Here is a 15,789-nt window from a genome sequence, read left to right as displayed (position 1 = left end):
CATTCCCATGAAAACCTGAGGACAGCCACACTTCCAGAGCCAACTGTTCTTAACCACCATTTCAGGGGCGCCTGGGTGGCGCAGTCGGTTAAGCGTCCGACTTCAGCCAGGTCACAATCTCGCGGTCCGTGAGTTCGAGCCCCGCGTCGGGCTCTGGGCTGATGGCTCAGAGCCTGGAGCCTGTTTCCGATTCTGTGTCTCCCTCTCTCTCTGCCCCTCCCCCGTTCATGCTCTGTCTCTCTCTGTCCCAAAAAATAAATAAATAAATAAATAAATAAATAAATAAACGTTGAAAAAAAAAAAAAAAACCACCATTTCAATAGAAGGCCCAAGAGGATATTTAAATAAAAGGAATGGTTTTATTTTACTAACTGAAAGACATGAAAGTGAGATACAAGCTAACTGAGTTTCTTCCAGGTTTGACCCATGGTTTCTTTCAGCCATGAAAAATTAATGCATCCATTTTTCCAGATTTGGAGATTTTGACCAATAATTTAACTCCAATCTGAAGATACTTAAAAGTCAATTCAGTACTCAAGTACATACGTTGTTTTAGGTGCTATGGGAAATATTAGAGAAGTACTTGTTCTTGGAGAGTTCATGCATTAGTTGGAAAGAGAATATGCATGTACAGAATACATATTTTTCATATACTATATATATATATATATATATATTCCATGTTAACACACATATAGAAAATCAGTGAACACTATGGATTGTATATGAGACAGCCTCGGGTGATCAGTAAAAAGAGGTAACTCTCCAGCCAGCAAGTGACTGGACCAAATGAACTCTTGACAGTGACTTCTAGATTTCCAAGAGATGGCTCTAGGATTATGAAAAGAGCTGGAAGTAAAGGTCCTGGGAGTTTGGAAAAAGCAGAAGTCATTCTGGGCCAGAGTACTTGAAGAAAGTTTCACAAGCAAGGTGATACTTGAACTCACTTTGGAGAGGCAGGATATGCAAAGAACAAAGGGCAGGAACATAGAAAACCTAGGAAGTAAGCCTTTCTTACTTCTGGGGCTATACATTGGCATGGGATTTTTACTCAGTCCTAGCAGGCTCAGCTATTTGCCCAAGGTCATGGCAATCAAGTGCCAGAGGCAAGCTTCTGCCTCTGCTCCAATCCAGTATGTCGGTAACCTGCCATGAGTGAGAGTAGGAGGTCATTGCAGATCAGCTTAGAAAGTTTGGATGCGGCATACTACAAACCTCTGTTTTAGGAGCATTTGTATATGCTAGTGTATATAATGGGTTAAAAGAAAGGAAAGATTGGAATCAGGAACACTTGTGAGGTAATCTGTTGCTGTTACCTAATTTGAGGTAAACAACGTGAGGTCACGGTAAGATTTTAAAGTAGAAGTATCCACAAAGAGGTGGATCCATCCACTGAGCTCAGGAGAGAAGTCATGGCTGCAGATAAATATTCAGATGCCCTCTATGTAGATGTCACAATTGAAGACTTGAATTTTATAATCCATCTCTATAGGAAATATTGTGGTGATGGAAAATCAGAGAGCCACAGCATGAATATGAAGGAAGGGAAATGCCAGTCTACATTTCACACTTGGTAACCTCTTCTTCATTCTTTGCATCATTGTCTGACTGACTCCTTAGACATCCCCAGCATTGAGGAGAACAGTACTGGCTCACAGGCTCAGAATCCCTGTGTGTAACACTTCCCATTTCCTAATGATGGTCATCAGAAGCAATATTTTGTTATTAGATTCCAGAACTTCATTTTAAGAGAAAGAAATGGTAAAGGAAATCAGAATGATAATGCTGAGAGAGACTTTACATTCTTTTATTATGGCATTCACTGTATCACATGGTAGTTTTGATATGCTTGTCTGTTTTTTTTAATGTTTTTTTAATGTTTATTTATTTATTTTTGAGAGAGAGCACAAGCAAGGGAGGGGCAGAGACAGACAGACAGACAGAATCCAAAGCAGGCTCCAGGCTGTGAGCTGTCAGCACAGAGCCAGATGTGGGGCTCGAACTTACGAACTGAGAGAGCATGACCTTAGCCGAAGTCGGGTGCTTAAGAAATGTTGGGAGAATCCAGTGCATTAACATATTGAAAATGCTTTTATGTAAAACTCTATTTAAATGTAAGGTATTAGCAGTATTTCCTAATTATTATTACTGCATGTGCTATTCTCCAAATAGATGGTATGTGAATTATATCTCGATACACATTGTTAGGTAGGTAGGTAGAGAGAGAGAGAAAGTTGGAAAAATGAAAAAACTTCATACTTCTGGAAACCATGAGGTTCAGAAAATTTGAATTGTTGTGGCTGTGAGGGTATTCTTCTTTGTGTTCTAGGTTTTCTCTCCCTTGCCAGCCTAATTACCTCTTTCCATTTGCTTGTTCATTCATTCATTCATTCATTCATTCATGCAACAAATACTATTAAGCTCATCTTCAGATGAACTACTATTTTGGTTGGTATAGGCATACGGACAGTGCCTATGAAGGAAACAAAAAAAATCTCTTTTTTAAGTTCATGGTTTTGAGGAAAAGGCAGACATGGAAACAAATAATTATTTGTTTGTGCCATTGGCATTGTTGTGCCATTGTGGAAGTATTTACAAAGAATGAGGAGATGCCCTTGATTTCTCAGAGCAAGGGCACTGTCAGAGGAAGGTAGAGAAGTTTGAGTTAATTCTGGAAAAAGTTTCCCAGATAGCTGAGGCATGTTAATAGGAACAGCCAGTTCCTATCCAAAATTATAAGTCCTGCTTCCTTTATTTATTATTCTTTCCTGCCAGCTGCTTCTTTAACTTCCCATAATTATGGCCTTGCCCCCAGACTTCTAGTCTGTTCTTTCTTCTGTTCTTTCCGTGACTATTCAGAGAGATTCAGTGAAAGTTTGTAGATGTGGGGTGCTTGGGATTTTGTGGAATGAGAGTTTTTGATATTGCATTGTATCTCTTCTTTTTTTATAAAGCACAGCTAAACTTGATGTGTAAATTTTTAAAGTATTGCAAATAAAATGACATATGTTCACTTAAGATTTTAATGTGTTTAAAAATAATAGTTGGCAGAAATATTGAGTATATTAAAATTTAGAATGAATTTTAGCTCCATGATATAGTACAATTTTATATTTGAGGCTAAGCTATCAACTTGGAAGAAAGGAGTTAGGAAAAGTAAGTTATTAATTTATTTGTCAGCCTGGGTTGTAAGAGAGTAAGGTTTATGCTGGCATTCTGAGTACAACATCTGAAATCACTCATGTCTACTTTTCTAGATCCAACAGTATCTCTATGGCCAAATTAATTTCTTTTTTACATTCATTTAAGAATATGGCTTTTACTTTACAATCTAGCACATATGTCATCTTACTCCTTTTATCATTTTTTTAAAAGTTAAACTCAAAATATATCCCAGAGTTCAAAGCTGAATTATACTCAACTATATACATGTACCATGTGTACGTAGACTATAAATTTCTAAAAATTATATTTCTTCAGAAATATGTGTGCTTTGGGATGACAGGTCAAAGCTTTAAATTCTACTTTCCTTAGTCTATTTTATTAGTTGCTAGAGAAATATTGAAGACTTGTTTTAAAACCCATTTTTGTAGCTCAAATAGTCCATTAAGTGAATTAATAGATGCAAAAGAGCTTAGGAGAAAGTGCCTGGCATCTGGTAAGGGCTCAGTAAATGCAAGCTCTTGTCATTCCTATTATTTCTCCAAAGACTTTTCTTTTCAGTCACATGCTGTGACATGAAGTATCACCATCTGGGTTGACTCAAACCACTTACCCAAATCAGAATAAAACTTTTAGCCCTGGAGTCATTTCCTGTCCTTTCTAATTGTACTTAGGAATATACTAAAGAAAGATAACTCAACCAGCTATCAACTGAGCAAATGATGCGAGTGCCTCATTCCATGTGTGTGCACATACACCACCAATGCAATGAAAACCAACTCGAGAGTATGAGAGAAAAGAGACTACGGAAATAGACTTTAAAAAAAAATTCGGTTTAAGTGGAGAGTCATGGGACAGGTCAAAATGGGCAGGGGAAAGAATTTGAGAGAAATAAAAATGTGGTGCAGGTGGCCACCCTGAAGCTAATTTAACTTGGGTCATCTATGATCTCTTCCAGCTGTGAACATGTGCATGTGGCCCAGTGGCCCAGATGTTCTTCCTCGGTCTTTATGTTGCATAGCCCATAAAATTAAAACAGGATTGGAATTTAATTCTAGGGCTTTCAGAGTCCAATCATCAATATTTAATGGAGCTGTTCTCTGAAAATATAGAGTCCTGGTTAGAGAGTCCCTGGTTTGGGCCAAGACAGCCTACTGTAATTTTTGTAATTTCTCCTCAGTGACTGCTGACTCCCTTCCTCCACTGCCCCCCACCCCCTCCATCTTCAGTTTTATTCTACTCAGGGAATGCTTTTCACCTCAGAAGCTGCTGGATCATATAAATATGTGGTTATTTCTAGTCATGAGCTAGAAATCTCGGAAAGACACAAGTAGTGTGCTACTTTCTATAGCAAAATCAATTAATTGAAGATATTTAATGAGCTTGTGCTATATATTTCAACACTGGTGACTCTGTCGGCCATGTGAGGAATACAAACAAAACATAAAACATGGAACCTGGCCTCAGGAAACATGCAGTCTGGTTGTGAAGGAAAGATGAACACATGTAAGATCATCAAAGAACAATATAAAACTCTTCTATGGCTCTTTAGAGGAAATCTACATGCTTCCTTGTGATGGCTACCTCTGGTTGTGACTTTTGATTCAGGTGACTCCCAGATAAACTGGAAGTAAGGCCTGAAAAATCCCAGTTGAACACAGAAGAGATCTATGAGATGTCTGTACCAAACTACATTTACACCGTAGAGTCCCACATCTAAATTCCTGAAAGCCACCCTTTCTTTTTTCCTTTGTTACCTATAAAATAAACAGATCTCTAGCTGAGAAAGACCCCTTTGTCTAGTTAGTCCTGTGGCAGAGCAGGGCCTATTTGAGCAGTATTTTAATCACTAAGTAGTGTTTTTTCATGCAGTCTAGTAACTTAACCAAGAAGCAACAAAGAGTTGATGGCTAGCTAGCTGGAGCTTATTTCGTAGCAATAGTCTGGCTGACATACTATGCACATTAGTCACGGATTCTGACTTAAATTCTCTCCAGAGACGACACAGACACATGGAAGACCAGAGGGGAAAGGTGAACAGTTATTAAGAATATCTGACTGCCAGAAACACAATCAGAGTCTTTTGTGGACAGTTGCTGTGAACAGAAGATGAAGAGTCTAGATTTCAGTCCAGATTTCTGTTGTGTGTTATCAGAAACAAGAGTGCAAAGTTCCAGGAAATTCTTTAGCCTAACCCATCAAAATAATAGTCATTATATTTGGACACTTGTTGTGTTTTGAGAACAAATAAGTGTCTTCAACTTATGTATAGGAGGCTATTCAGTATAATGCAATATTCAGATTTTAGATATCCAGAAGGATTCTTATCGAGCAGGCAAAATTCTGAATGCTTTGTCTACCTCAGAATATTCAGGAAAAAGCTATGTATAAAAAGAGACTTCAGATATATGTCAGCCATATATTTCTATGAATTTAACTTCTCATCCTTTCTCTTTTATAAGTTCAGCCTAATTACATTTAGTGAATATTAATCGTGTTCATTATGTGCAAGAGAGTGTGCTGGGTGCTAAAATCTTTAACAAATTCAGAATCCAGCTAGGGAAGTGTAAGTGAAGAGTTACAGTATCCGGAATAAGTACTAAATAACACCAGAAAGCTGCTAGTCAACCTAGGCTGAGCATTGGCCTGGAGCAGGGGCCATGTAGGACACTTCTGTGAATGGCAAGTGTTTTGGCTCAACTGGGGAATGTAGGGATGGCCAGGATGGGAGATGAAGCAGGAAAAGATAGTTTAGACCAGAACAGTGGGGTGCAGTGGAGATGATGTTTGCACTAAAACCCATCCAAAGACTTCTGTAAGGAAAAGATAGCCATTGTGTGATTGCAGAAGAGAAAGTAAGCTTCAAATATGAATTTTGGGGAGATAATTTTGATGGCTGTGTGAGTAGGGAAGTGATAAGAGAGGAGGTACCTCAGATAGGGGTTTGAGTTTGACAACCATTGCATCCCACTTGGCATGAGATGGTGGTAGCCTGAGCTGATCGGGACAGTGAGGAAGAGTGGCCGGGAGAGGCCTTGTGGAGGAAGAACAAGCTAGATGTGGCTGCTCAGACAATATAGAAACATGGGTGATAGAAACCTAGTGCCAGGTTGGTTGTGAAAGCAAGTCACCCCCAATTATGGAGATTTGTCATGGAAATACCGTGTATCACATTTATCTCTCTGGGTCATTATCAACCATTATCAGTTTATGTATTTTTAAAACATCTTCAGTTTTAAGCACTGTGTATCTTCCCTTATTTCTTCCATTTTCAAATGATGCTTTGAACCACTTTTCAGTGGTTGGCATGTTCTTTCACAGTTTTACATCATCAGTGGAAAGCATATATTCTAATAATTCCTGTTCCTTTTTCCCAGCCAGTAAGAATGGCTTAATGATATATGGATAATAGTTCAGTAGTGTTATAGTATTAGTAGTAATACGATGGCATCCTATGATTGTGTAATGACTCCCTCTTGGGATATGAGTTTGATTTTTATGGACAATCTTGCAGGGTACTTAACCTTCCTTCTTTTTAAAACAATTTTTTTAATGTTTATTTATTTTTGAGAGGGAGAGAGAGAGAGACAGCGCAAGCGGGTGAGGAGCAGAGAGAGAGGGAGACATAGAATCTGAAGCAGGTTCCAGGCTGTGTGCTGTCAGCACAGAGCCCAGTGCGGGGCTCGAACCCACAAACTGTGAGATCATGACCTGAGCTGAAGTTGGACGCTCAACCAACTGAATCACCCAGGCACCCCTAAACTTCCTTCTTTCTTCTCTTTTTTTCCATGATTATATTCAGAAGATTACCACCTGCCACAGCAGATCTCTTCTCCAGCCTTTTAAGAAACAGAGCAGACCTAGATTTAGGAGGTGATGATCAGGACTGGCCTCTAAAACCTTGTGTTGTCTTCCACAAGTGGTGACTCCTAGAGCTGATCGGCTTCTGGGCTAAGCAATAACTTGACTTCAGGGCCTCCTCGGGATGCCAGAATCTCGTAAGAAGCCAGCTGTTCAGTTGCCATAGGAGTCTCAGAGAAAAAACTGGCAGCCACACGCCAGTAATCTTCTGACTATATTAAGTTTCTTGGGCCCATACCAGTCCTACCTTAAATGAAGCCCCAAGCATCCTTGATCGTGTAGGAAACCAAGGGCCAGCCTTTCTAAAGTGCTGAATTTTCAAATGCAAGGAAGTAGGTGCTTTTCCTGAGGGAGTAGCAAAATGGACAGCAAATGTGTGGTCATTTGAATGGTATGACTTGGTCCTTTTTTCCCTTATAGGGGGGAAGAAACAAGTTCATACTTAAATTCTTTTTATTTTCAGCCTCCTGTTGATGTGATTCAGTATGTTAAGATTTGTTTAAAGGACTATCAAAGGTAAACATTCAATCTAGGAATGACATAGTGAAGTTTTGCAGAACTGAACGTTAAATTTAAGCATGATCTGAGTACAGTCAGTTCTGCTATCATGCAGCATATTGCCTTCCTAAAAACCACTGCACTATGCAAAATCATGTGATAAAAACCACAGGCTAATGGGAAACGTAGGGTAAGGGGCACAGGGCACAACACTCAAAGACTTCACCAGTGACATATGTTTTTTAAAAAAGATAAGATTCTGTAAAAAGATTAGCACGGTTTTATACACATTAAAGAAACACATGTTAAGAAGCATGTAAATACTATGGTAAATGTGGCACTTTATGTTGAAAAGTTTGTTTGAGGAGGTAGATACTGAAAGGGTTGTAGCTTGTGAGTTTTGTGAAAGGGTGGAAGGAAGGTTATCTGATATCAGATAGAAAGTTCTAACACCAGATGTGGATGGGAATGGCTCACAACACACAGGGAACCGAGGTAGCTGGGTGGTGTTTAAAATGTGTGTGGGGGGTCGGGGGGAGGCACGCACACACACTGCGCATTTTGTGCATTTGCACATGGCTCAATTCAGCTGGATGACATTTTCTGCATTCACTTAGTGTTTGTCACAGAAGAAATTTTGCATTAGCAACAAAGTGAAATTCATGTTATGCTCAAATTGTTTTCTAATATATCAAATGGTTCGGAAAGAATTTGTATCTTCACACTGGCAATACAGCAGAACTCCCCCTTAGCTTCTATATAAGGAGTCTGAGACCCAGCCAAGCTAAATGAGGTTTCCTAGTCAGATTAGCAGTAGCTGAGCTGAGTGTGAATTCTTGGACACCCAGGCTCCTTTTGCAGTAGGAATGTCTATGTCATCTGTTGCTTCTTTTACTGTTATATCTTTTATTTTTATTGTTAGTGATAACATTATTTTAGTACTTGTTTTAATGTAGGTGTAAGCACTTAAAATAGTATGTGGAACTGAATAAATACTTGTCAGTAAATGAATTAATAAATTAATGAGGTTAGTGAATGGCCATAATCAAGCCCAGGTTCATTGTGGAAACAGTTCCAGACCTGCGTGTAGAGGAACAAATAGAAAAGATATGTAGAGTTTAGGATGGCAGTACTCTCCTTATATACTCTTCAAGGTTTCTTGGGTTTGTTTGGATTTTTGTAAAATAATTAAGGTATAGGCTTGTGACAACAGACAAGTTAAATCTCCCTAGATAATACCAGAATTACCTCATTGGGTTTCTGTAACAGTTAGATAAAATCATGTATATAAACTCTTAGCATAATGCCTGGTACATGGCAATGGTTCATTAAGTGTTAGCATGTATCATCATCATCACTACTACTGTTGCTGCTGTTTTTCTAGCATAACCCTCTGTACGTTGGAAGGAACCAAGAACCAATGAATGTGAGAGAAGGTGCTCTGGTACTTTTCCTGAGCTGTGGCCCTGTTTTTCCAATTACTCACTGGATACCCCAACCCAGAGATACAATAGCACTTCAAACTCAACACATCCAAAGTCAAACTCATTAGCTTCCTCCCAGTAGACTCCTCCTCGTGAGTTCCCACTTTCCTCAATTTACCCAAGCTAGACACCTCAGTGGTCCTTTATTCTCTCCTTCCTCCTCCACATTCCATGGGTCATTCATTCATTCAATTAAGATTTTATTGAACACCAAGTGTGTACGAGGCACTCTCCAAAGTGCCTCAAGAAATAAACGTGAATAAGGCATGATTCTCGTCCTGAAGAATCTTCAGTATAAGACAAGATGCAGAGAACGAAGCGCTGAATGCAAATCCCACATAGTAAGCCTGTCAAAATAAAATGTATTGACCAGCTGTAAGAGGCCACATGATGTGACCATGGTTCCTATGTGTTGCCACTCAAATACAAAGTGGACAACCGTTTACATGGAAAGATGATGAAGGGAACCATCAGGGGATCATTCTGTATTTTAAAAATTTCGGTCCTTTTGGTTAGCAAAACACTTGTCAGGAAAACTAGTGTTTGTTTGTTTTGGTTTGGTTGGTTTTTTTTTTTTTTTTTTTTTTTTTTTTTGAGAGAGGGGAAGAGAATACACAGGAGGAGGGGAGGAGGAGGGGCAGAGGAGAGAGAGAATCCCAAGCAGGCTCCATGCTCAGCACAGAGCCCATGTTGGGGCTTCTCTACCTCACAACCCTGAGATCATGACCTGAGCCAAAAGTAAGAGTCAGACCCTTAACCAGCTGAGCCACCCAGGCACCCCTGGGAAAACTAGTTTTATTACTTGTTCTCCATTTTGGGTCCTAAAAATATTCTTTCACATGATGATGACTTTACAGTAAAAGTTTTCCCTTTTTTAGAATATTCAGTTCTTTTTTTTTAATGTTTATTATTATTATTAGTTTATTATTATTTTGAGAAAGAGAACACAAGGAGGGGAGGGGCAGAGAGAGAGAGACAGAGAATCTGAAGCAGGCTCCAGGCTCCGAGCTGTCAGCACAGAGCCCGATGCAAGGCTTGAACTCATGAACTGTGAGATCATGACCTGAGCTGAAGTCGGATGTTTAACCAACAAAGCCACTCAGGTGCCCCTAGAATATTCAGATCTTCAGGTGGACTTGTGTCTGTACGGTAATTGTTTTTTGTGGTGATATGAAGGTAGGTTGAAAATAATTTAAAGTCGACTATTTAAAATTTTTTTTAATTTAAAGAAGTTTTAAATTTAAATTAAAGAATTTAAATTTCTACTTTTTATATACTCAGTTGGATTAATAAATTGAGCTTAGCCCATTTATTCTCATATTCTTACCAGTTTTGTTGTACAAATAAAACCTTAGAGATTTTTAATTCACTGTAAGCTTCAAATGTAACATGTAAGTGAAAGGGAACATTATCTTTCAAATGCACTATAAATAATTTATTCACTAGTAAGTAATTAGGCAGTTAGGAAAGAGCTCTGGAAAAATAAAAGTTTTTAAAATAGGGGTAATTAATAAGCAAAGTTATCTAGGTACAGAGTCTGTAGTTCTCCAAAGGATTTATTTATTGATAACTTCCATGTGCCAGGTCCTGTTCCGGGAGCTGGGGATGCAGCAGTGAGCAAACCAGAACCCAGCCCTGAGACAGTTTACATTCTACTGAGAGAGACAGGAAATAAACTAATAAACAATAAACCTGTGATGCCAGGCAGTGATAAGAGCTATGAATTAAAATAGGGGCAATAAGGGCAGCGCACACGCATTCAAGCCAGAAGCACAAGTTGGGACTGGAAAAATTCTTCCGAGGATGGAAGCACAGAGCGCCAGGGCTGAGGACAGCTTCACCCAGGTCACCCGCCAGGATGGCCCAGGGGCCCAGGGAAACAGCAGCCGCATGGACAAGGCAGGCAGAGGCCCGGCCGCAGGGAGGCCCGGTTTCCCACCCCTCTCTGGCCGTGGATTCCTGGGTGGGAAAGAAGAAACAAGGAAAATTCCAGTCCCAGCTAACAGATACATGCCATTAAAAGAGAACGGATGCAGAGATTTACTCCTATTGTAGAACATTTGCGACTTCAGATACGCTTTACCTTGAAATTCAGGAATGTGGAATCAGGACTTGTAAAGAAACCAAGGACGTTAGTATTTTGACAAAAGCAGCTGATTTTGTGAAAGCCTTTCTCTTGGGTTTCAGGTGGAGGACATACTTGCCCTCATTAGGTTGGGTGACCTTTTCCTAGAGTCTTTTGAAATTACAGATGTGATGACCCTAAAGGGAGACCACCTGTGTGGGGCAATAGGAAGAATCACTGGCAAAGGAGGAACCACCCAAATTCACCACAGAGAGTGTGACATGGAGAAGGATAATTTTGGCTGATGTGAAGGTTCACATCCTTGGCACTTTACAAAATATCAAGATGGCAAGAACTGCCATTTGCAACCTCATACTGGGGAATCCTCCATCAGAGGTTTATGGCAATACTCAAGCCATGGTTAGTGGAGCAGCAGATCCATTCTGATTTCAAATCACAGACATTTTATCTTGTCTTTGGACTCTAGAGAAAAAGACTTTGCCCTCCTCCACTCATGGTCACAAGAAACCGTGTGAAGGATTTTTCCATTTCTTTAAGTCTCCATCACTTGTTTCATTCTCAGCCAGAAGCATAAATAGAAAGAAAAGGTTTGATTATTCACACCCAGCAGCTTTGAGGGTAATTTCCATATCTAAATTTAGTACCATTATTATACATTATTTATAATTTATCACTTCATTTTAAATTTTTTTTTTTTCAACGTTTATTTATTTTTGGGACAGAGAGAGACAGAGCATGAACGGGGGAGGGGCAGAGAGAGAGGGAGACACAGAATCGGAAACAGGCTCCAGGCTCCGAGCCATCAGCCCAGAGCCCGACGCGGGGCTCGAACTCACGGACCGCGAGATCGTGACCTGGCTGAAGTCGGACGCTTAACCGACTGCGCCACCCAGGCGCCCCATATAATTTATCACTTCATTTTAAAGAAAAGATATGCATAGTTAATAATTCTCTTATTGGAGGAAAACTTATTGTTTAAACAGTCCTTTATGAATTCATAAATTTATTTATAAATGTATAACTTTTATAAATTGATAAACATTTCTTGTCTATGGAGTATAATTAAAAGAATCATCTCACTAAAGAAAATAAGGGCAATAAGGATTAGCGAGTAAAGAGTGCTAGATGCAATAGATAAGGTGATGGGAAATCACTCATAGATTGTAGGGCTTCTCTCCCTATTTGGTTGTTCACTAAGATTTCATTATTCACATTGGCCTAAATCAGACATTCGAATTGACATCTACCATCACACAGTCCTACCTTCCCTTTCACTCTGGTGCATATTCTCTGCTAGCTTGTGTTGGTAATGAATTGCATAAGAAAATAGTTTGCGTTGTTTATCAAATCTGCCATGTATAGAGGTTGTCTCGTGTGGCACACATTATTCTAACAATAGTGTAAATACTTTGAAATCTGCATCCTTACTAGTGGGGAGACAAAATGCTTTCATTAAGAAAACACATACATGAAGCAGATGGCTAACTAACAGCATCTTGATGTGAGCAAATTTTAGTCTCAAATTCTATGGCTTCATAATCTCAGAGGGATTTTCCTTCTTACTGTTAAGGAAAACTTACTCCCCACTGCATTTTAAAGAATTAAAAGTCACATTTGTATGTTAAGAATATTCACTTTGGCCTATTAAAAAAATTATGATTGCCCCCCAAAAGGGGGCTTTTATGACCTTTTACATTTTTAAAGTACAGCCTTCCATCTGGCTAAAAAATATCTAAAAAAAAAATTCTTTTACTGTGTTTGTCTTTCCTAGTAAATGTTACATTCATTCCTTAGAAAATTTGCCCTAGGGCAAGTTCATTTTGGCCTGATGTAATTTAATCCAAAGGGAGAAAAACATTAAGTTAATGAAATCTTAATGGAAAGCCATTATATATAGTGTGGTGTCTTAATTATTATTCTCCCAAATTATATTGGCTTATAATTTTTAATTTAGGTCTAAGAAAAAAGATACAGTGTTTAGTTACCTAATTAAATGCAATGCTGATTCATTAGGGGGAATAATACATTATTTAATTCCTTTTAAATGAGCTCCCACAGACATGTGTCTGTATGTATCAATTGGATATAATTTCTAATCAATCATTTTTTTAGCCATGATAATAGATTGCTGAGCAATCTGTGGCATCTGTTCTGACCACTTGGAGTTATTCAGTGAGTAACTTGAAGTAACCAATTATTTTTAATTATTTTTAACAAAAAGATCAGATTTCTGTATTCTCTGAAAATGGGAACTACCACAGAATCATATGAAAATCAACCTTCTTTGCCATCATTTAACTTGATCTGAAGAGATATAAAAAGTGTGAGTTTTTATTGCTTAGGTTATTTATTTTATTTTATTTTTGAAACTCAAGACAAGATTTCTAACAATTTTTTAAGGTTTCCTAGTATAATATAAGTTTGCAAACCACACATCCAGTAAAGGACTAATATCCAAAATACACAAGGGACTCATCCAACTCAATAGCAAAACACCCAAATAACCCAATTAAAAATATTTTCTTTCATTCCATAGTTACCTTTTTATTTTGTTGGTGATTTCCTTTGCCTTGTAGAAGCTTTTTAGTTTGAAGTAGTCCTACGTATTCATTTTTGTTTTTCTGCCTTTGCTCTCAGTGTCAAATCCAGGAAATCATTGCTAAGACCAATGTCAAGGAGCTTATACCCTGTGTTTTCTCCTAGGGGTTTTATGGCTTCAGGTCTTATGTTCAAGTCTTTAATCCAATTTGAGTTGACTTTGTATATGGTCTAAGATAGGGGTTCAGTTTCATTCTTTTGCATGTGACTGTCAGTTTTCCCAAGGCCATTTATTGAAGAGGCTATTCTTCTCCCATTGTATATTCTTGGCTCCTTTGTCATAAATTAATTGATCATATCATTGTGGGCCTATTTCTAGGCCCTCTAATCTATTCCACTGATCAGTGTGGGTGTTTTTATGCCAATACCATACATTTTGATCACCATGACTTCATGACATAGTTTGAAATCAGGGAGCCTGATGCCTCCAGCTTTGTTCTTTCTGATGATTGCTTTGACAAGCAGGCTTTTGTGGTTCCATACACATTTTAGTATTGTTTGCTTTGTTTCTGTGAAAATGCCATTGGAACTTTGATGGGAATTTGCAGGGACTCTGTAGATTGCTTTGGGTAGTATGGATATTTTAACAATATTCTTTCAATCCATGAACACAAAATATCTTTCCGTTTATTTGTGTCATCTTCAGTTTTCCATAAATGTCTTACAGTTTTCAGTGTACAGGTCTTTCACCTCCTTGGTTAGATTTATTCCCAGGTTGTTTTATTCTTTTTGATGCAATTTTAAATGGGACTTTTTTCTTAATTTTTTTTCTGATAGTTCATTGTTAATATATAGAAATGCAACTGATTTTTGTATATTGATTTTGTATATTGATTTTGTATCCTGCAACTACTAAATTTGTTGACTAGTCAAACCGTTTTTTGGTGTGGTCTTTAGGATTTTCCTTTTTAAAAAAATTTTTTTAAATGTTTATTTATTTTTGAGAGAGAGAGAGCACAAGCAGGGAAGGGGCAGAGAGAGAGGGAGACACAGAATCTGAAGCAGGCTCCAAGCTCTGAGCTGTCAGCACAGAGCCTGACGCAGGGCTCAAACTCGTGAACGTGATGAGATCATGACCTGAGCTGAAGTTGGACTCTTAAACAACTGAGTCACCCAGGCACCCCAAGGGTTTTCTATGTATGGTATCATTTCATCTGCAAATAGAGTCAATTTTACTTCTCTCTTTATAATTTGGATGCCTTTTAAAATGTTTTCTTTTAGCTTCATCTGTTTCCTCCCAACATTGTCTCACCTTAAAATGAACATAAACTCTGTGGGAGGAAAGACTTTCTCCATTTTAATCCAGCACACAGAACGTGGCATAACCCATGGCAAACATTCAGTCAGCATTTGTTGGGAAAATGTCATTACTTTTTATTCTTTTAAGTTTTTAATTTGTTTTGAGAGAGAGAGAGTATGTGCATGAGTGGGAAAGGGGTAGAGAGAGAAGCCCAAGCAGGCTCTGCACTGTCATCGCACGGAGACTCATGCAGGGCTCAAACTCATGAACCGTGAGATTATGACTTGAGCTGAAACCAAGAGTTGGATGCTTAACCAACTGAGCCACCCAGGTGACCCAGGAAAATGTCATTAAGTAGGCCCTCCATGAGGGCAGATAACAGTTCATGTAGAATTGTGCACTTTTAAAAGACAATAGTTTAACACCAAAGACAACTTTGAAAGGAGAAAATAATATCTCCCAAAGACAGCCAGAGAGGAAAGTGGAATCCAGGGAGCATGTCCCACATGAACGTGGTACGGTGGGCTTGGCATCTCCTTCATTTGGGATAATATCAAGCATGTGGTAGATGTCTAATAAATGTTCATTGTATTAATTATTTAACTAGCTATGGGCTTATCTTCAGTTATATTCAGTGAACATTTGAGGATTAGTTATGAGCTGTGTCAATCACTGGGCAGACACAAAGATGAATAAGAAAAGATCTTTTTCCTCTAGAGATTAGTAATTACATAGATAAGCCTCAGTCTTGTTAGTCCCAGCCATAGAGTTTCACTTTTCTTCCAAGAGGGCTGCATCCCTGAGTTACCCCCAGAGATCCACTGAAGGGCTCAGCCTTGTGGGGATCACCCAGGACAGTT

The 15,789-nt window shown here is 38.6% G+C and overlaps 1 protein-coding gene and 1 pseudogene across 1 annotated transcript in view; both read left to right on the top strand.

Annotated features, from left to right (window-relative positions):
• COLEC12 (collectin subfamily member 12) overlaps positions 1-15,789 on the top strand; it is a 196,858-nt gene that overhangs the window by 58,492 nt on the left and 122,577 nt on the right.
• Positions 10,790-11,517, top strand: LOC115528628 (annotated as a pseudogene).

This window comes from Lynx canadensis, chromosome D3 (assembly GCF_007474595.2).
Source record: "Lynx canadensis isolate LIC74 chromosome D3, mLynCan4.pri.v2, whole genome shotgun sequence".
NCBI lineage: Eukaryota > Metazoa > Chordata > Mammalia > Carnivora > Felidae > Lynx > Lynx canadensis.
The sequence above is the reverse complement of the archived record's forward strand: the minus strand, read 5'-3'. Positions and strand labels throughout refer to the sequence as shown.